The sequence below is a fragment of the Anastrepha obliqua genome, chromosome 6 (assembly GCF_027943255.1).
Source record: "Anastrepha obliqua isolate idAnaObli1 chromosome 6, idAnaObli1_1.0, whole genome shotgun sequence".
NCBI classification, from domain to species: domain Eukaryota; kingdom Metazoa; phylum Arthropoda; class Insecta; order Diptera; family Tephritidae; genus Anastrepha; species Anastrepha obliqua.
Window position 1 is genome coordinate 65,178,801 of NC_072897.1, and position 21,612 is coordinate 65,200,412.

Below are 21,612 nucleotides of genomic sequence, written 5' to 3' on the forward strand. Positions count from 1 at the left end.
CAAGCGGAGGTATCTGCAATTAAGGAAGCGGTGGACTGGTTGCTTAATTCGGTAATTACCGTTAAGGAAGTAAATATTTACTCCGATAGCCAATCGGCAATTAGGGCCTTGGGCTCGCTGTTTGTGCGTTCGAGATTACTCGGGGAATGTCTGGCTTCTCTCTCTACTGCATCCGAATACTTCATCATCAGGCTCATTTGGGTTCCCGGTCACAGCGGCATAGAGGGAAACTGCTGGGCTGATGAGCTGGCTAGACAGGGAACTTTGGAGACGGTTTCGTCGCGAAATGAGAGAATTGGGGTTCCCCTGAGAACCTGTGGTCTGGGAGATCCTTCTGGCCACGGGTAGATCGGGGACGCTCAAGGGAACTCCTAAGGCTTACAAAGCCCCAGCTCTCAAATTTGGTGGGCATCCTTACCGGACATTGTCCGCTAGGTGTTCACGCTGTAAGACTTGGGATTACCTCAAGTCCGTTCTGCAGAAACTGTCTGGAGGACGAGGTGGAATCATCTCAACACCTTCTTCTCAGCTGCCCTGCTCTCGTCTGGCAAAGACTTAGAAATCTGGGCTCCCACTTTTTCGCTACGCCTGCGGACATAGCCGGCGTAAGTATCATAAATTTGGTGAAGTTCACTAGTAGCTTGATACGGCTAACTACGAACGTATATCAGCCCCCGTCGGGGCCCTCGTAAAATGTATGGTCATCATCGTATCAAATCCCAAGGCTCCTTCTTCCTTCCCCTCTCCTCTCTCCTCTCCCATGTATGGCACCACAACGGACGAATTTCTTAACATTTGTCCAAGTGAGCCCCTTAGCTAGGGCAGCCATTTAACCTAACCTAGCTTATTTACGGAAAGATAATACTCCAAACGCCGTTTACAGGCCAAGTTCTCCGAATCTATCGCAGACTACAAAATTTAACCGGCGGCAATTGATTTTTACTGACGGGTCAAAAGGATCCCGCACTTCTTACGCAGTGGTAAAGGAAAATCAGAAAGTTATTGCGTACGGCCTTCTGTTTTCATTCTGCTCGATTCTGCACGCTGAAACAACCGCTATATTGCAGCCCATTCAATACTGCGCCAAAGGCAAGGGTAAACATATAATTTGCTCTGACAGATTGTCCTGCTTCCAAGCCATCCAAAACCACAAAAAATCAAGTAAAATCATCGACTGCATTAAAAACATTCTAATTACCCATTGGAGTAGCATCAAAATTATGTGGATACCTGGGCACTCTGGCATCCAGGGTAACACACTGGCAGATACAATTGCCAAGGATATTTCCGTTACACCAAAAGTCACACCAGAAGTCATCCTACCCAGCGATATATACCGACTTATTCATGAACAGAGGCAAACAAAGTTACTTCGTGAATGGTCGTATTATAAACACCATTATTCGAACATTAACCCCAAACGTACAAAACCTGCCTACCCATCATCGGTACACACCAACCACATTCCCCATACACACGACTCCGTATTGGGCAAACCATAATAACTAGCGTACACCTATTACAGGGTAATATATCCAACACCTGCCCCTTCTGCCAAGCCACAGTCAGTGTGCATCACCTACTGGTATCTTGCTCAGAACTTGCTTCTCAAAGGCATCACCACTTCAGCAACACAGATCCTCTTCAACTTTTAAAAGATGCCACTGAAAATATAATTAAAAATATTTACAAATTTCTAGAGGACACCGATCTACTCCGTCGTATCTGATCCAACACACATCACCAGCTAGCCGAAAGCCTCTGCTGCTAGAGCTACGTTTGCTTGAGTTTACTTATAATTTTATTATCATGTAAGCTTTAAAAAAAAAAAAATTAAAATATTGCATAAAAAAATTGGTGGTTAGCATGTACATATGTAGATGTATTGTTAGTGGAAATGAAGTAGTCATAGTAGCAGCTCAGAGATCACCGAGAGCTCAAAAAAAAAAAAGAATTTTGCGAATTCTTCAGGGACAATATGGAAGAGTTGACTGAGGTATGTGATAACTTAGTAATATTAAAAGATTTTAATATAGATTGCTGTATAGACACCTATTATAAATAGCAGGTAAAACAAATATTAAATGACAATGGCTTACAATAAAAATGCAGGGATCACAAAATATTCAAGAAAAATAATAGTAGCATTGAACCAAACTTAAAACTAGCAGATCATGAGACGATTATAATAGGAATACCAGTTAGAAATAAAAACAGTAATTCACAAATATACAAAAAAATAGAGTATTTCTTTTACGATAAACTACTATCATCTTCACGGAAGAAATTTAGCTTATGATGAAGGGCAACCCATTGATAATAATGTAATAAAAATAGAGACAAAATAATACAAGACAAAGATAAGCGATTATGGGAAATCAAAGAGATGGCTCGAGCATAGTCTAAAAAAACTTAAAACAGAAAAAATTAAGGCATATCAAGTAGCAAAACTGTGAAATACTCTTGCGGAATGGGAAGTATATACGCAAATAAGAAACATAAAATGGAAATAACGCAAACATAAATATATATGAAATAGTATAATAAATATGAATGAATAGAAACAAATGTGGAAAAATATTAAAGAACTAGTTTTATGTGAAGATTGGCTATTTTTTACGTATGTAGAATTTGAAGGTGATTGCAAATAACATATAAGGTGATTGCAAATAAATTTAGTCATTATTTTATACAAAGTATGTAAGAAATGAATATATCAATTGAGTATGTAAATTATATAAATTACATTGAAGGATGGTTCCATGTGTAGAAGTCCACGCAAGTGGGGAAAGTTACTGATCACCATTCACTTGGGAGTGGCCAGGACGATTCTTCTACATATGGTTCAAGCAGCTCACAACGTCCGGGATTAGCCCACGTATCCTCTGGGTAGCTTCCGAACACCCGTTCGGGATTGAGCTAACGTGAGAAGGCGAAGCATTCCAGGATAGCTGGTTGTGCGCTGGGTTTGGAACCCGCCACTTAAAAATCCCCCCCCAATGAAAAGAATTGCAAAGCTTCGGATGAGAACTTCCAACACTGATGACGACCCCTGCAAACGAAATAAGGAATATGATTTGAGGGCATGCACCTGGAATGTCCGGTCCCTTAATGGGGAAGGTGCCTCTGCCCGGCTGGTTGATGTCCTCGTAAGAGTAAAGGCTGACATCACTACCATCCAAGAGATGCGATGGACGGGGCAAGGTAAGAAAACCATAGGACCTTGCGACGTCTACTACAGCTGCCATGTAAAGGAGCGCAAATTCGGTGTCGGATTTGTTGTGGGAGAGAGACTTCGTCGCCAAGTACTGTCGTTCACTCCGGTGGACGAGCGTCTCACAATAATCCGCATCAAAGCGCGATTTTTTAACATCTCGCTAATTTGCGCCCACGCCCCGACGGAAGAGAAGGACGATGCGACCAAAGATTCCTTCTATGAGCGCTTGGAACGTTCCTATGAGCGCTGCCCCCGCCACGACATAAAAATCGTGCTTGGCGACTTCAACGCCAGGGTGGGCAAGGAGGGAATTTTTGGTCCCACAGTCGGAAAATTCAGCCTGCACAACGAAACATCCCGTAACGGACAGAGGCTGATCGACTTCCCCGGGGCCCGAAATATGGTAGTCTGCAGCACCAGATTCCAGCATAAAAAGATACACCAACCTACCTGGCTGTCTCCTAATCGAAAAACGCGAAACCAGATCGATCATGTTGTGATAGATGGAAGACACGCTTCTAGTGTATTAGATGTACGCACGATCCGAGGACCCAACATCGACTCGGATCATTACCTTGTTGCAGCCAAACTGCGCACACGCCTCTGTGCAGCAAAAAACGTACATCTACCTACGCAAAGAATGTTCGACATCGAAAAGCTGCAATCACAACAGACAGCCAGAAGATTCGCCACTCGACTCTCACTCCTGCTCTCGGAGAGCACTGCCCAACACACCGGCATGCGCGAGCAATGGAGCAACATTTCTCGTTCCCTACGTACCGCCGCCGAAGACGAAATCGGATTCCGGCGAGCCCGAAAAAACAATTGGTACGACGAGGAATGTCATGCTGCCGCAGAAAGAAAGGATGCCGCCTATAGAGCCATGCTGCGATCGGGCGCAACGCGAGCCATGTGGGATCGCTACAGAGAGCTGAAAAAGGAAGAGAGACGTATTATCCGACAGAAGAAACGAGAGGCCGAAATACGTGAGTGCGAGGAGCTTGAGATGCTGGCCAATAGAAACAACGCCCGAAAATTTTACCAGAAAGTTCGGCGGCTTACAGAAGGTTTTAAGACCGGGGCGTTTTCCTGTAAGAACAAAGACGGCGATCTGGTGACTAACGTACAGAGCAATCTTAAATTATGGAGGGAACATTTCTCGAACCTGTTAAACGGTGACAGCTGCGCATGTCATAGAGAATGTGAAGATCCCGATACCCCAATCGTTGACGACGGAATTGTCGTTCCGTTACCCGACCATGACGAGGTGAGAATAGCAATATCACGGCTAAAGAACAACAAAGCCGCGGGTGTCGACGGACTCCCGGCTGAGCTATTCAAACATGGCGGCGAGGAGCTGGTAAGGTACATGCATCAGCTTCTATGCAAAATATGGTCGGATGAAAGCACACATGCCGATTGGAATTTAAGTGTGCTCTGCCCAATCCATAAGAAGGGCGATCCTGCAATTTGTGCCAATTACCGCGGGATTAGTCTTCTAAATATCGCCTATAAGGTTCTAGCGAGCGTATTGTGTGAAAGGGTGAAGCCCACCGTCAACCAACTGATTGGACCTTATCAGTGTGGCTTCAGACCTGGAAAGTCTACAATCGACCAAATATTCACAATACGCCAAATCTTGGAAAAGACCCACGAAAGGAGAATCGACACACACCATCTTTTCGTCGACTTCAAAGCTGCATTCGACAGTACGGAAAGGAGTTACCTGTATGCCGCTTTGTCTGAATTTGGTATCCCCGCAAAACTAATACGGCTATGTAAGATGACGTTGCTCAACACCAGCAGCGCCGTCAGAATTAGGAAGGACCTCTCCGAGCCGTTTGATACCAAACGAGGTTTCAGACAGGGTGACTCGCTGTCGTATGACTTCTTTAACCTGATGTTGGAGAGCATCGTACGAGCCGCAGAACTTAATCGCTCAGGCACAATTTTTTATAAGAGCGTACAATTGCTGGCGTATGCCGATGATATTGACATCATCGACCTTAACAACCGCGCTGTTAGTTCTGCCTTCTCCAAACTGGATAAAGAGGCAAAGCGAATGGGTTTGGTGGTGAACGAGGACAAAACGAAGTAGCTCCTGTCTTCAAACAAACAGTCGGCGCTCTCGCGTATCGGCACCCACGTCACTGTTGACAGTTATAATTTTGAGGTTGTAAAAGACTTCGTGTATTTAGGAACCAGCATTAACACCGATAACAATGTCAGCCTTGAAATCCAACGTAGAATCTCTCTTGCCAAGAAGTGCTACTTTGGCCTAAGTAGGCAATTGAGCAGTAAAGTCCTCTCTAGACGAACAAAACTAACACTCTACAAGACTCTCATCATGCACGTCCTAACGTATGGCGCAGAAGCTTGGACGATGACAACATCCGATGAAGCAATGCTTGGAGTGTTCGAGAAAGATTCTGCGTAAGATTTTTGGACCTTTGCACGTTGGCAACGGCGAATATCGTAGACGATGGAACGATGAGCTGTATTAGCTTTACGACGACATAGACATAGCGCAGCGAATAAAGATCCAGCGGCTTCGTTGGCTGGGTCATTTCGTCCGAATGGATACAAACGCTCCGGCTTTAAAAGTATTCGATGCGGTACCAGCTGGTGGTAGCAGAGGAAGAGGAAGGCCTCCTCTGCGTTGGAAAGATCAGGTGGAGAAGGACTTGGCTTCACTTGGTGTGTCCAATTGGCGCCGGTTAGCACGAGAAAGAAACGACTGGCGCGGTTTGTTAATCTCGGCCAAAATCGCGTAAGCGGTTATCGCGCGAATTAAGAAGAAGAAGATGTAAGAAATGAATATATCAATTGAGTATGTAAATTATATAAATTACATTGAAGAGATAAAAAGCGTGTTCAAATTTAGAGGGGTTACATTAGGAGAACTTTATAACATATGTAAAACTGTGAAAAATAAACCAGATTTCCTAGGAATAAGCGCGGGCATGTTAACAAATAGCTGGAGCAAAATAGGGCAGACACTGCTAGTCATGGTAAAGACGGTAATAACGGCAGTTGTATTTTCAAATTCACTGAAAGAGTTAATGATAACTTCATTATTTAACATTAATTTATTTTTAATTAATATATTAAAAAGATTTTGGAAAGCGTAGTGAAACAGCACCTCATAGAACATTTGGAAGTTAATAAACTTTTCTCGAAATCCCAGTCGGGGTTTCATAAAAATCAGTCATGTGAAACAGCTATAAATTATATCATTGGTGAATGGAAAACCGGAGAAAAACAATGCAAAATTATGGTGGTTGTTTTTAGATTTCAAATAGAGATGTCGTTAAAAGATATGTACCAATATGGTATTCGAGAAGTGGAACTAGAATGGTTTAAGACATACTTAGAAGATAGACACCAAGGAATTAAACTAAATGGCAAGTTTTCGGAATATGGAATGACTAAAACAGGAGTACCACACGAATCAATTTTGGGACCTATACTATTTACTTTGTATATAAATGATTTAGAAAATGTTATAAGGAGATGTAAAATAGTTGTTGTTTTTGTAGCAGCAATACTAAACCCAGTCAGTGTAGTGTAAATCACCGGTCGTCTTGGTCTAACTCATCTGAAGGAAGCCCCAGGAAACTTGCTGCTTCGGCATGTTTGGTCCAGAGGGAAAGGGGTGTTAAATGAATAGGTTTGGTGGGGCGTGTGAAAATATGGTCAGTGTCCTTCACATGCAGCACATATTTTTGGTATGTCGGGGGTCAATTCTGGATAAGTAGGAGTTTAACCTGCTGCAATACCCAGAACGTAATTGTGCCAATGTTATGCGAGTCTCACAAGGAAGCTGGAGCTTTTCATCTGCTGTAGGTAGAGGTTGGACTCCAATGGTAAGGGTCTCCCGATGAATGTCGTTTATTGTCTGCCTAAACACTGTCTGGTCCAGCAGATGTCTGTTCGTTTTGTCCTCGATCTCGTCGGCTTAATTGAGGAGGAACCTCCTGACGTGCTTGGGAGGCTGCTCAGGCTCAAGCAGGTGTCTGCAGGAGTGAAACCTGCGGTAACATCCAAGCAGGAACTGCTTGCTGAGCAGTTTGTTATGCTCCACTACTGGGAGCATTTGTGCCTCGTTATGTAGGTGTTGAATGGGGGACATCAGGAGGCAACCGGACGCTGTCCGAATGGCGGTATTTTGGCATGTCTGTAGCTTTATCCACTGCGTGTCACTAGTTCCAGGCGACCAGACAGGCGCAGCGTAGTTTAGAATCGGCCGGCCAATTGCCTTAAATGTCGATAGCAACATTTCTTTCCCTTTACCCTGAGTACTGCCGGCAAGCAATTTGAGGTCCTTGTTGCGATTTTCGACTGTGGCGATAGAGGTTGTGTGCGCAGAGAAGGAGAGCAAGCTGTCGAGGGTTACACCCAAAATTGTGGGATTGTTAACAGTCGGAATTGTATGTCATCGACTGTGACCTCCTTTGTCCAGGTGATAAAGACGGTCGCCGTGGCCTTTGTGGGGAAAAGTTGTAGATTCCTGGCAGTGGAAAGCGAGAAAAACTGGTGAGATAATCGTTTACTCTAGCCATTACGCCATTATTTATTTATTTCAGTCTAAAGAGAGATGTCTTACAGACTAATTCAATTAATTAAATTAAAAAAAAAAGACTAAGTTTAAATCTCTGAATATTGACATTAAAATCTATAATATTGCTGTATATATTACATAGTCGGGCTCGGGCACACCTCATAATAGGTTCATTCATTGAATAATTGGTTTGTGAGTTGAATGATCAAACAAGCGGTTATTTCTAAGACTATGAGGCGAGATATGAGTTTGGAAGAGATTGGGCAACTCATTGCAGTTAATGTGGCCGTTGATAACATTATAAATAAAAATTTATGAAAAGTAGATTCTTCTATCAGACAATGACTGTAGGCCTAACAATTTCCGTATACTTATAAAATGGGGAGGACCATTTGGCCAGTACATTTTATTCAAAGCGAATTTGGTAAAATTTTGTGGTTTTTCAATTTTCTTAGAATGGATTTGGTGGTATGGATTCCATATTAACGAGCAATACTCCAGGCGACTTCTCACTAATGCAATATAAAGCGACTTCAATGGAATTAACATGATTGGAGAATGATAACTTAACGTCAAAAATAACACCTAGATCTTTCATTTCGTAACGACGATTTAGTACACTTTGATGTAATTCATAGTTAAATAAATAAAAGTTTGATTTTCTAGTAGATGTTATCACATTTTTAACATTGACATATATGTAGATGGTTTATTGTACACCATTGCTCAAACGCACATATGTATATCTGACTGCAGATTATTGCTGTCAGATGGTTTACTTACTTCAAGTAAAAGTTTATTTATTTTTATTTGTGATAAAAGTCAAACATACAACCATGGGTTATTTTTACAATGATTGACCTTAAGAATAGTTTACATAATTCAAAATTAAAATTACAGCTTATGGTTAAGAAGTTGAAGTTGGAGAACGTATTAAAAAAGGAGAGGATGGTAAAAATAGTAGTAGTAAGAGTAAGGATTAATTGGAATAGATTGAAATAATGAGAATTCATTTGAGTACATTCAGAAATTTTCAGCAAGATAGCGAAGCATTTAATGTTTGAAGCACGAGCTTTCTTTTATACGTTTAATTTTATGAAGTAAAGTATTCCAAAGACGGACACAGATCAAACAGTCACCAATCAACTGTATTTCATCGGGACTAAGTTTAACGAACGGCAAGGCTTAGAAAACATAAGTTGATCTTTGAGGTATCTGGGTTCCTGAGTGTTTATGATCTTCTGGAGTAAAAACCGAAATGTCGTCATAACGTTTTTTACAGTAAACGTATCTTGCATATAAAAAACATAACAAATACGGTTTAGCTAGTAGCAGTCGAATATTTACGGTGTAAAATGTTGAGTAGTTTAAATTTCGGAGCCTACCATAAACTTTGCCTAAGACAATAAAGATGTGGTTGCTCCATGTCAAAGTTCTATTTACCGTAAGCCCCTAAATTTTTTACAATGTCCAGATATTTAATCATAGCGTCATTTAGTTTGAATTCTGTATAGTCATCGAGCTTGAGATATTTTTTATATATAACGATACATTGGGACTTATCAGGATTAAAAATTAATCCGTTGTCAGAAGCCCACTTGCTTGTGAGTCTCAAGTCAGAAATCAAATTACTCATGCAAATATCAATGCAGCTAATGGGATAACTATATGTAATTGAAAAAGTTCTTGCTCTACGGAGTCAAATGCTTTGGAATGGTCAAGTAGAGTAAGAAAAGTCACATGCTTTATGTCGATGGTGAGCCTTATATCACTTTTAGGAGTGCTGTGATGCAGCTCCTACTACATCTAAACTTTGACTGCAATGTTTTGACCAAGGCGTTGTTATTGAGAAACGATACACAATACGATCAAGAACTTTAGATAGGAACGGCAATATTGTAATCGGGCGGTAGTCTCCATTCGGTTTCTTCATTGATATAACTTTGGCTCTCTTCATCCGCAAACATTAGGCAGTTAGCAAACTTAAAATGGGTCGGTAAGTCTTAATAAAAATATTGAATAACAGTGGCCCACTGTGAGTTCCTTGCAGAATACCTGAATAAGCCTCAACTAAAGTTTTCGAGACAATAGAACGAATTTTCACACATAATTTTCTGTTATTAAGAAAGCTGGCGAAAAATTAAAATAATTTTCCCGATTCCATAATTCCAGGAGGATGGTTCCATGTGTAGAAGTCCACGCAAGTGGGGAAAGTTACTGATCGCCATTCACTTGGGAGTGGCCAGGACGATTCTCCTACATATGGTTCAAGCAGCTCACAACGTCCGGGATTAGCCCACGTATCCTCTGGTTAGCTTCCGAACACCCGTTTGGGAGTGAGCTAACGTGAGAAGGCGAAGCATCCCAGCATAGCTGGTTGTGCGCTGGGTTTGGGACCCGCCACTTAAAAATCCCCCCCAATGAAAACAGCAACAAAGCCTCGGATGAGAACTTCCAACACTGATGACGACCCCTGAAAACGAAATAAGGAATACGATTTGAGGGCATGCACCTGGAATGTCCGGTCCCTTAATGGGGAAGGTGCCTCTGCCCGGCTGGTTGATGTCTTCGTGAGAGTAAAGGCTGACATCACTGCCATCCAAGAGATGCGATGGACGGGGCAAGGTAAGAAAAACATAGGACCTTGCGACGTCTACTACAGCTGCCATGTAAAGGAGCGCAAATTCGGTGTCGGATTTGTTGTGGGAGAGAGACTTCGTCGCCAAGTACTGTCGTTCACTCCGGTGGACGAGCGTCTCGCAATAATCCGCATCAAAGCGCGTTTTTTTAACATCTCGCTAATTTGCGCCCACGCCCCGACGGAAGAGAAGGACGATGCGACCAAGGATTCTTTCTATGAGCGCTGCCCCCGCCACGACATAAAAATCGTGCTTGGCGACTTCAACGCCAGGGTGGGCAAGGAGGGAATTTTTGGTCCCACAGTCGGAAAATTCAGCCTGCACAACGAAACATCCCGTAACGGACAGAGGCTGATCGACTTCCCCGGGGCCCGAAACATGGTAGTCTGCAGCACCAGATTCCAGCATAAAAAGATACACCAAGCTATCTGGCTGTCTCCTGATCGAAAAACGCGAAACCAGATCGATCATGTTGTGATAGATGGAAGACACGCTTCTAGTGTATTAGATGTACGCACGATCCGAGGACCCAACATCGACTCGGATCATTACCTTGTTGCAGCCAAACTGCGCACACGCCTCTGTGCAGCAAAAAACGTACATCTACCTACGCAAAGAATGTTCGACATCGAAAAGCTGCAATCACAACAGACAGCCAGAAGATTCGCCACTCGACTCTCACTCCTGCTCTCGGAGAGCACTGCCCAACACACCGGCATGCGCGAGCAATGGAGCAACATTTCTCGTTCCCTACGTACCGCCGCCGAAGACGAAATCGGATTCCGGCGAGCCCGAAAAAACAATTGGTACGACGAGGAATGTCATGCTGCCGCCGAAAGAAAAGATGCTGCCTATAGAGCAGGGGTGGCCAAACGGTCGATCGCGATCGACCGGTCGATCGCGACTATTAGTCCAGTCGATCGTGGCAAGTCAAAAAAATATAAATACAATATATTATACATACGTGGACCAGACTGCGCAACACTGCTGCACGCATTAAAGGTGGTAAACTATCGACACTATCGATGGTTGAGCACTATCGAGTCATTTTAACACAATGCATAGTAAATATCAAGCTGACTTTCCACCTAACAGCAAAATAAGAAAGAGTAAATTGCAAACATTAAAATCGCAAATAAAAGGCCAAGAAAACATGTTTTCTGGGTCTATTGAGCAAAGTAAAGCTGCGACTGAAGCTTATTTCCAAGTACACAAAAGTGCAAACCTTTTTCCGATGGAGAATACATCAAGGAAATTTTTGAAGCAGTGTCAGATTCGCTGTTCGTTAATTTCAAAAACAAAAACGAAATTAAAAAAGCTATTCATGGTTTACAGCTATCTCGAAATACTGTGATGCGCCGAATAGAAACAATAAGTAAGAATCTAAACGAACAGCTACAAAAAGATATCGTCCGCTGCGTTGCTTTTTCGCTACAACTTGACGAGTCAACAGATATCACTGATACTGCACAATTACTTATTTTTATTCGGATGGTCTTTGAAGATTTCTCGACGAAAGAAGAACTGCTAAGTATGATTTCCTTAAAAGGAAAAACTCGTGGCCTTGATATATTCACGGAATTCAAAGTATATATTAGCCGGATTAAGCTACCTTTGTATAAACTCGTATCAATGACAACAGATGGGGCTCCTGCAATGACAGGTATTCATAATGGTTTTATTGCTCTTTGTCACAAAGACGAAGATTTTCCAGACTTCATTAGCTACCACTGCATAATTCAACAAGTACTGGCTAGTAAGAGACTAAACACAAAACATGTGATGGACATTTCTTTCAAGATTGTAAATTCCATTAAAGGAAAATCTCTTCAAAGGCGGCTTTTTAAACAGCAATTAGATGAGAAGGAACCAGATTTAGCATTACACACTGACGTAAGGTGGTTGAGTCGAAGCAAGTTTTTGCAAAGATTTCAGGATCTATTGGACGAAATAATAAAATTTCAGCAATTGCGTGATTTAGACTGGTAATGTGATTTAGCATTTTTAGCAGATTTTACTGGAAAACTGCGTATATTAAATCTGGAGCTAAAAGGCAAGAATAAAACAGTAACAGAAATGATAAGTTCTATTTCAGCATTTCAAAGTCAAGCAGCGTCTATGATAATTGACATCGAAAAGAAAAAAATTTCAACAATTTGTAAACATCAAGGATTATGTTGAGAAACATACTACTTACAATTTCATTCCTGACAAGTACACGGCAGAAATTAAGGCAGTGGAATCAGACTTCGAAATTCGCTTTAGTGATTTCAAAAAAATTGAGAAGTTGGTGGAATTCATCAGTTATCCGTTTAATAATTCCATTGATCATAGTGATATCTATGAAATAGCTACAAAATTTGCAGATACATTTCAAGTGGACCACATGATACTTCAAAACGAAATTATAACTCTGCGCTGCGACATATTTCTAAAAGCAAGATCATCATCAGGTCTAGATTTCTGGGCAGTGGTTTCCAACGAAAAATATCCAAATTTGAAGAAATGTGTTGAACAACTGCATTCGTGTTTTGGTTCAACATATTTATGTGAGTCAACATTTTCGTCCTTAAAACAAACAAAAAATAAACATCGTTCTCGCTTGACAGACGTTCATACATTGGACTCTTTAAGGTTGGCAATTCCCAACTACAAACCTGATTTTGCTAATCTAGTAGAAGATGCTCAGACCCAATGCTCACACGAATGCTCAACTAAATAAGCAGTTTTTTAGAGTAATTTTTATGTTTTTCTTCTTAATAAAATAAAAAGACTACATAATTGTGTACTGAACTATGCTGTTTTATTAAGGTTTTCAAGAAGTATGTAATTGGTAGATCCCACAGGGTGTCGTCAGTGAACAGTAGATCTTGGGTCTAATCAAGTTGGCCATCCCTGCTATAGAGCCATGCTGCGATCGGGCGCAACGCGAGCCATATGGGATCGCTACAGAGAGCTGAAAAAGGAAGAGAGACGTATTATCCGACAGAAGAAACGAGAGGCCGAAATACGTGAGTGCGAGGAGCTTGAGATACTGGCCAATAGAAACAACGCCCGAAAATTTTACCAGAAAGTTCGGCGGCTTACAGAAGGTTTTAAGACCGGGGCGTTTTCCTGTAAGAACAAAGACGGCGATCTGGTGACTGACGCACAGAGCAATCTTAAATTATGGAGGGAACACTTCTCGAACCTGTTAAACAGTAACAGCTGCGCATGTCATAGAGAATGTGAAGATCCCGATACCCCGATCGATGACGACGGAATTGTAGTTCCGTTACCCGACCATGACGAGGTGAGAATAGCAATAGCACGGCTAAAGAACAACAAAGCCGCGGGTGTCGACGGACTGCCGGCTGAGCTATTCAAACATGGCGGCGAGGAGCTGGTAAGGTGCATGCATCAGCTCCTATGCAGAATATGGTCGGATGAAAGCATGCCTGCCGATTGGAATTTAAGTGTGCTCTGCCCAATCCATAAGAAGGGCGATCCTGCAATTTGTGCCAATTACCGCGGGATTAGTCTTCTAAATATCGCCTATAAGGTTCTAGCGAGCGTATTGTGTGAAAGGGTGAAGCCCACCGTCAACCAACTGATTGGACCTTATCAGTGTGGCTTCAGACCTGGAAAGTCTACTATCGACCAAATATTCACAATACGCCAATCTTGGAAAAGACCCATGAAAGAAGAATCGACACACACCATCTTTTCGTCGACTTCAAAGCTGCATTCGACAGTACGGAAAGGAGTTACCTGTATGCCGCTATGTCTGAACTTGGTATCCCCGCAAAACTAATACGGCTATGTAAGATGACGTTGCTCAACACCAGCAGCGCCGTCAGAATTGGGAAGGACCTCTCCGAGCCGTTTGATACCAAACGAGGTTTCAGACAGGGTGACTCGCTGTCGTGTGACTTCTTTAACCTGATGTTGGAGAGCATCGTACGAGCCGCAGAACTTAATCGCTCAGGCACAATATTTTATAAGAGCGTACAATTGTTGGCGTATGCCGATGATATTGATATCATCGGCCTTAACAACCGCGCTGTTAGTTCTGCCTTCTCCAAACTGGATAAAGAGGCAAAGCGAATGGGTTTGGTGGTGAACGAGGACAAAACGAAGTACCTCCTGTCTTCAAACAAACAGTCGGCGCACTCGCGTATCGGCACCCACGTCGCTGTAGACAGTTATAATTTCAAGGTTGTAAAAGACTTCGTTTATTTAGGAACCAGCATTAACACCGATAACAATGTCATCCTTGAAATCCAACGTAGAATCTCTCTTGCCAACAAGTGCTACTTTGGACTAAGTAGGCAACTGAGCAGTAAAGTCCTCTCTCGACGAACAAAACTAACACTCTACAAGACTCTCATCATGCCCGTCCTAACGTATGGCGCAGAAACTTGGACGATGACAACATCCGATGAAGCGACGCTTGGAGTGTTCGAGAGAAAGATTCTGCGTAAGAGTTTTGGACCTTTGCACGTTGGCAATGGCGAATATCGCAGGCGATGGAACGATGAGCTGTATGAGCTTTACGGCGACATAGACATAGCGCAGCGAATAAAGATCCAGTGGCTTCGTTGGCTGGGTCATTTCGTCCGAATGGATACAAACGCTCCGGCTTTAAAAGTATTCGATGCGGTACCAGCTGGTGGTAGCAGAGGAAGAGGAAGGCCTCCTCTGCGTTGGAAAGATCAGGTGGAGAAGGACTTGGCTTCACTTGGTGTGTCCAATTGGCGCCGGTTAGCACGAGAAAGAAACGACTGGCGCGCTTTGTTAAACTCGGCCAAAATCGCGTAAGCGGTTATCGCGCCAATTAAGAAGAAAACTTATGGTTTCTAAAGATGGAGAGGATAAGGACGAAACAGGCCTAGAGTCATACTTTTCATACATTTTTTGAAAGAAACTTGCAAATAAGTCACATCAGTCCTGGGTGTTTTTGGAAGCCATATTATCATACTCCAAACTGGTTGGAAAACCATTCGTTTTTCTTCTGGGGTTAATGAAATGCCAAAAACTTTTGGAATTCGATTTTAGCCTCTTTTTTAAGCATATATTGTTTAAACAAAAAGTTGTGGAGGCTATTGAATTCTGTCCTCAACTTCAGAAAATATAAGTGATCGATTTCAGATTTGCTTGATTTGAAAGTCTTTCGATTTTTCAAATTCGGCAATTTTGTATTAAACCATGGTGATTTATTACGCAACTCGACTCGTTTCAATGGGACCCAGTTGGATACTGCAAATGTGAGCTTCCGACAAAAAATCTCATAAGAATTAATGGGATTGTCGCAAGAGACCAAAAACTTCCAATCAGTTTCACTGAGAAACGCGTTAATAGCCACATGACTCACTTTTGAATAGTTATACTCCTGATATTGGATATCTACGTTAGTATCAAAATCATAGAAGTCAAAATGTAGGAGTAATGCTTTATGGTGCAAAGTATTTTTGATATGGGCTCATCACTTTCTTCACAAGAAATTTTTAAATCATTTGACGCAAATATAAGATCTAAAATTCTACCATTATCATTTAAAATGGAGTTACGCTGTCTGAGATTATTCAAGAGTAGTGAACTAACCACTAAAATATCGATATCTGATTTAAGATTGGTAAGCAACAGATTGTTACTATGATATAACCAGTATAAATTACTTAAATTAAAGTCTCATAAATAGATGATCTCGATGATCGATATATACAGTAAATTATCTAAGTGCTTCAGATTAGAGATGTTAAATAATGATTAGATAATGCTAATGATTGCTAATTAACTTTCTTTTGTGAAATTCTCTAATTCATTAAACAATTAGAATTAGTTCAACTAATTCACATTAGATAATTGAAATTTTTATTCCAATGTTAAAACTAATTGCAATTAGTTGCCATTAGTAAATAAAATTGGTTTACCTTTACAATTAGAAATTCAATTGACTTCTGCTAATGCAATTAGATATTCAATTAGCGCGAATTAGAGTCAATTATTTTGATATTTTGAAACACCAAAAAAAAAACTCAAATATTCATAATATGAATTTCACACATATATACATACATATATTACTTATGTACATAATATGTACTACGTATATTACACACATGAACATCTATTTAACGTATGTACTAACTGTTTATTAACTTGAATGACCGGGTTTATTCGCTTTCAGCAATACGAGTTTTTCAAAAGAATAGTCAGTCAAGCGACTCCGCCTTGGACTATTAATAATGCCCGCAAAGGAAAATAGTCGCTCCACAGGGCCTGAAGACGTAAGCGGCGTGTTGCAAAACAGTGCTATGTCCTTTAATGTGGGATATTTGGACCATATATTGGAAGTTTTATCATTATCATTCAAATATTGATGCACCATTTTCGAAATAAAATTTAATAATTCTTGACAAAAAATTTATTTTTATCAAAATATTTAATTATAATTCGAGCTAATTAAATATCTAATTGCATTAGCAGAAGTCAATTAGATTTCTAATTGTAAAGGTAAACCAATTTTTTTTGCTAATGGCAACTTATTGCAATTAGTTTTACCATTGGAATAAAAATTTCAGTTATCTAATAGGAATTAGTTGAACTCATTCTAATTGTTTGATGAATTAGAGAATAAGTATAAACCAATTGCATCAATTGCTAATTCTAATTGGAATTTAACATGTTTGCTTCAGATAAATAGCTATATCTTTTTGACCCGGAACATATGATAATAAAAATATTATTCTCTTACTATTTGATAAGGTGGGCAACACCGATCTACTTCTCGAAGGTCATGCAACGTACCTCGGAGTAATACTAGACAGTAAATTGCTGTGGAAGCACAATGTTGAAGAAAGGGTGAAAGAGGCCAGTAATGCTTTGTACACATGTAAAAGAATGGCGTTACTAGGGGTCTGTCACCCTCTCTGATGCACAGGTGCTACACGGCAGTAGTTAGACCGATATTACTTTTCACATCCATACAGACGGCTCTAAAACTTCAGACGGAGTGGAAGCGGGCATTTCCTGCTCGAAACTAGGGATAAGGCAGCCTATCAAGCCGTCAGACCACAGTAGTGTTTCCCAATCGGAAGTTTTTGCTGTGGGAAAAGCCGCGGAGCTAGCCTACCCTAGAACAAGAAAGAACTCAACAATTAATATACACGTGGACAGTCAAGCAGCAATAAAAGCAATAAGCTCATATTGTAGAGGGTGTTTTTTTTGAGGTTAGGTTTTCAAGATGAAATAAAACGTATATAATTTAATGTTATGGCCAAGAATTTAGCTTTATTATAAAGATAAGGGTTTACCATTATGTTTTAAAAATGATTTCGGGCAAGTGGCCGCCGCGGCTGGCTCGAATAAATTCCAGGCGAGAGGCCCAATTTTCGCTCTACATTGACTGTAACATTATGGCCGGCTTCATTTTTAAAGAAATATGGACCAATGATTCCCTCCGCCCATAGAGCACACCAAACAGTGACTTTTTGAGGATGTAACGGCGTCTCAGCAATGGCTTGTGGATTATGTTCACTCCAAATGCGACAATTTTGCTTATTGACATACCCATTCAACCAAAAGTGAGCTTCATCGCGGAACAAAATTTTCTTGCGATGCGTCGCGCGAACCGAACCATTATTTTCGTAATAAATTTGCACGATTTGCAAACGTTGTAAGGTGTAAGTCTATTCATTATGAAATGGCAAACCAAACTGAGCATAAATCAAGTGACAGCTGTCAAAAAGACCATCTACGAAAAAAGTAATGCCAACTTGAAAACCTAACCTCTAAAAAAACACCCTTTATTAAGTCCAAAAATGTTCGACGGAGCAGGGAGGCCATAGAAAGGCTAGCCGCAAACAGTAGGCTGCATATCTATTGGCTATCTGGTCACAAAGGCATTATGGGGAACGAAATGGTAGATGAGACAGCAAAAAGTGCTGTTAGACTATTTTTGAACAAGAGAACGACATACCAAAACCGCTACATACAATCTATACTATAAAGGTGAATGTCTCTACGTTGTCCGCGCATCATTACGAAACGACAACACCAAATGACGTAAAAATTTTTATACATTCATATTTTCACCAAATGAAGGTTATAGGCATGTTTTTATGATGGAGCCCCCTTCCCACAGCCACCAGGCCGCGCCTCCACTCTCATTCGTCACTAATAATCGAATATTTGCTTAAATTTAATCTAAAAAATCTTAGTTTTTCCTATTTCCCACTATTTATAGCACACTCTAGACTTCATAATCCGCATAAGCTGTTCAACTATGACCCAATTGCAAAGTTCAACAACGGTTTGAGATAGAAAATTAATAAAAATAATTTTGCTTGATATTTTTCTGATTGGTTGTTTTGATTTTATTCAACGAGGCATAGCAACGGATGCCGGGTATTGTAATATTATTGTTATTAATAAAAAATTATGTTCTATGAAATTATTGTTTGTAATTCTTTTATATATGTGCATATCCTAAATCACTCCAAACTACTCCTACGCGAGCGGGGCCGCGGGTTAAATCTTAGTTTTTCTTATTTCCCACTATTTATAGCACACTCTAGACTTCATAATCCGCATACGCTGTTCAACTATGACCCAAATGCAAAGTTCAAAAACGGTTTGAGATAGAAAATTAATAAAAATAATTTTGCTTGATATTTTTCTGATTTGTTGTTTTGATTTTATTCAACGAGGCATAGCAATGGATGCCGGGTATTGTAATATTATGGTTATTAATAAAAAATTATTTTCTATGAAATTATTGTTTGTAATTCTTTTATATACATATCCTAAATCCCTCAAAACTACTCCTACGCGAGTGGGACCGCGGGTTAAATCTTAGTTTTTCCTATTTCCTACTATTTATAGCACACTCAAGACTTCATAATCCGCCTACGCTGTTCAACTATGACCCAAATGCAAAGTTCAACAACGGTTTGAGATAGAAAATTAATAAAAATAAATTTGGTTGATATTTTTCTGATTCGTTGTTTTGCTTTTATTCAACGAGACATGGCAACGGATGCCGGGTATTGTAATATTATGGTTATTAATAAAAAATTATTTTCTATTAAATTATTGTTTGTAATTCTTTTATATACATATCCTAAATCCCTCAAAACTACTCCTACGCGAGCGGGGCCGCGGGTTAAATCTTAGTTTTTCTTATTTCCCACTATTTATAGCACACTCTAGACCTCATAATCCGCATACGCTGTTCAACTATGACCCAAATGCAAAGTTCAAAAACGGTTTGAGATAGAAAATTAATAAAAAATAATTTTGCTTGATATTTTTCTGATTGGTTGTTTTGATTTTATTCAACGAGGCATAGCAACGGATGCCGGGTATTGTAATATTATTGTTATTATTGTAATAAAAAATTATGTTCTATGAAATTATTGTTTGTAATTCTTTTATATATGTACATATCCTAAATCACTCAAAACTACTCCTACGCGAGCGGGACCGCGGGTTAAATCTTAGTTTTTCTTATTTCCCACTATTTATAGCACACTCTAGACTTCATAATCCGCATACGCTGTTCAACTATGACCCAAATGCAAAGTTCAAAAACGGTTTGAGATAGAAAATTAATAAAAATAATTTTGCTTGATATTTTTCTGATTGGTTGTTTTGATTTTATTCAACGAGGCATAGCAACGGATGCCGGGTATTGTAATATTATGGTTATTAATAAAAAATTATTTTCTATGAAATTATTGTTTGTAGTTCTTTTATATATGTACATATCCTAAATCACTCAAAACTACTCCTACGCGAGCGGGGCCGCGGGTTAAATCTTAGTTTTTCCTATTTCCCACTATTTATAGCACACTCAAGACTTCATAATCCGCATACGCTGTTCAACTATGACCCAAATGCAAAGTTCAACAACGGAAAATTAATAAAAATAATTTTGGTTGATATTTTTCTGATTTGTTGTTTTGATTTTATTCAACGAGACATAGCAATGGATGCCAGGTATTGTAATATTATGGTTATTAATAAAAAATTATTTTCTATGAAATTATATTATTGTTTGTAGTTCTTTTATATACATATCCTAAATCGCTCAAAACTACTCCTACGCGAGCGGGGCCGAAGGTTAAAGTTAGTATACTATACAATGAAATGGACAACTACATGAAAATGCGAGTGGAAGCTAGGTGGACTAATCTGACCACATGCAAAAGTCATGTGATGAACTAACGACAAACAACTGACTCAATTCGTACTTACACTCTCGCGAAAGGGCTGCAGAACTATTATCGGTATGCTAACAGGTCTTAATCTATTGGCTGCACATGCGTAGAAGATAGGGATTGCTAACACTGACAAATGCAGGGAATGCAGAGAGGATGTTGAGGAAACTTTAGAACACCTTCTGTGCGTTTGTCCGGCATTATTGAAAATGCGTTTAAAACAGTGATGGTAAATGTAGGGAAAATTCCCTACATGTAGGGATTTTTGTCGAAAAATGTGGGTGTAGGGAAAAGAAGGACAGATTTTTTTAAATTCTGTAAATGTAGGGAATTTTCAAGAAGGACAGAAAAAATTTTAAAATAGCGGGGTAAAATTAAAAAAGTTCATTTAAAATAAAAATCCGCAGTAGGATTTCATGCCAGACTTCTTTTCCTTATGGCAGCATACTTTTAAAAGCGTTAATACGGCAACATTGCCTTTTTTTTTTCTTCGTTAACGCTAACGCGATTTTTTCTTCGCGCGAATATTGTTAGTTTTCTGGTGCTTTTCACTTTTGAAGTAAGTTTGCAATTATGTTAGTTTTAGCTTTTTTTATATGTAAAATGCATATATTTTACAGAAATGAGCTCCTTCTCTTCAACTGACTCTTCGGAGGAACACCAGAAAAAACAATCTAAGTATCGGAAACAATAGTTCAATAATAAGTGGCTTGACGACGACAATTTTAGTGGCTAGTTTGAAGCTGTGGCTAACGATCCATTCAAATGCAAATGCACTGCGTGTAACAAAGTTTTACAGAAGCACGCCGAAACAAAAATGCACCAAAAAATATGAAGGCAATTAAAAAGACATCTATAATAAACAGCGTTTTTTAGAAAAAGCCAGTAAACCAAATGGTTCCAGAAATTTAGAAATAAGACTTAGCATGTTCTTCGCTGAGCATAGTGTTGCGCTGCAAGTGGTGAACCATTTAATCCCACTCTTAAAAGAAA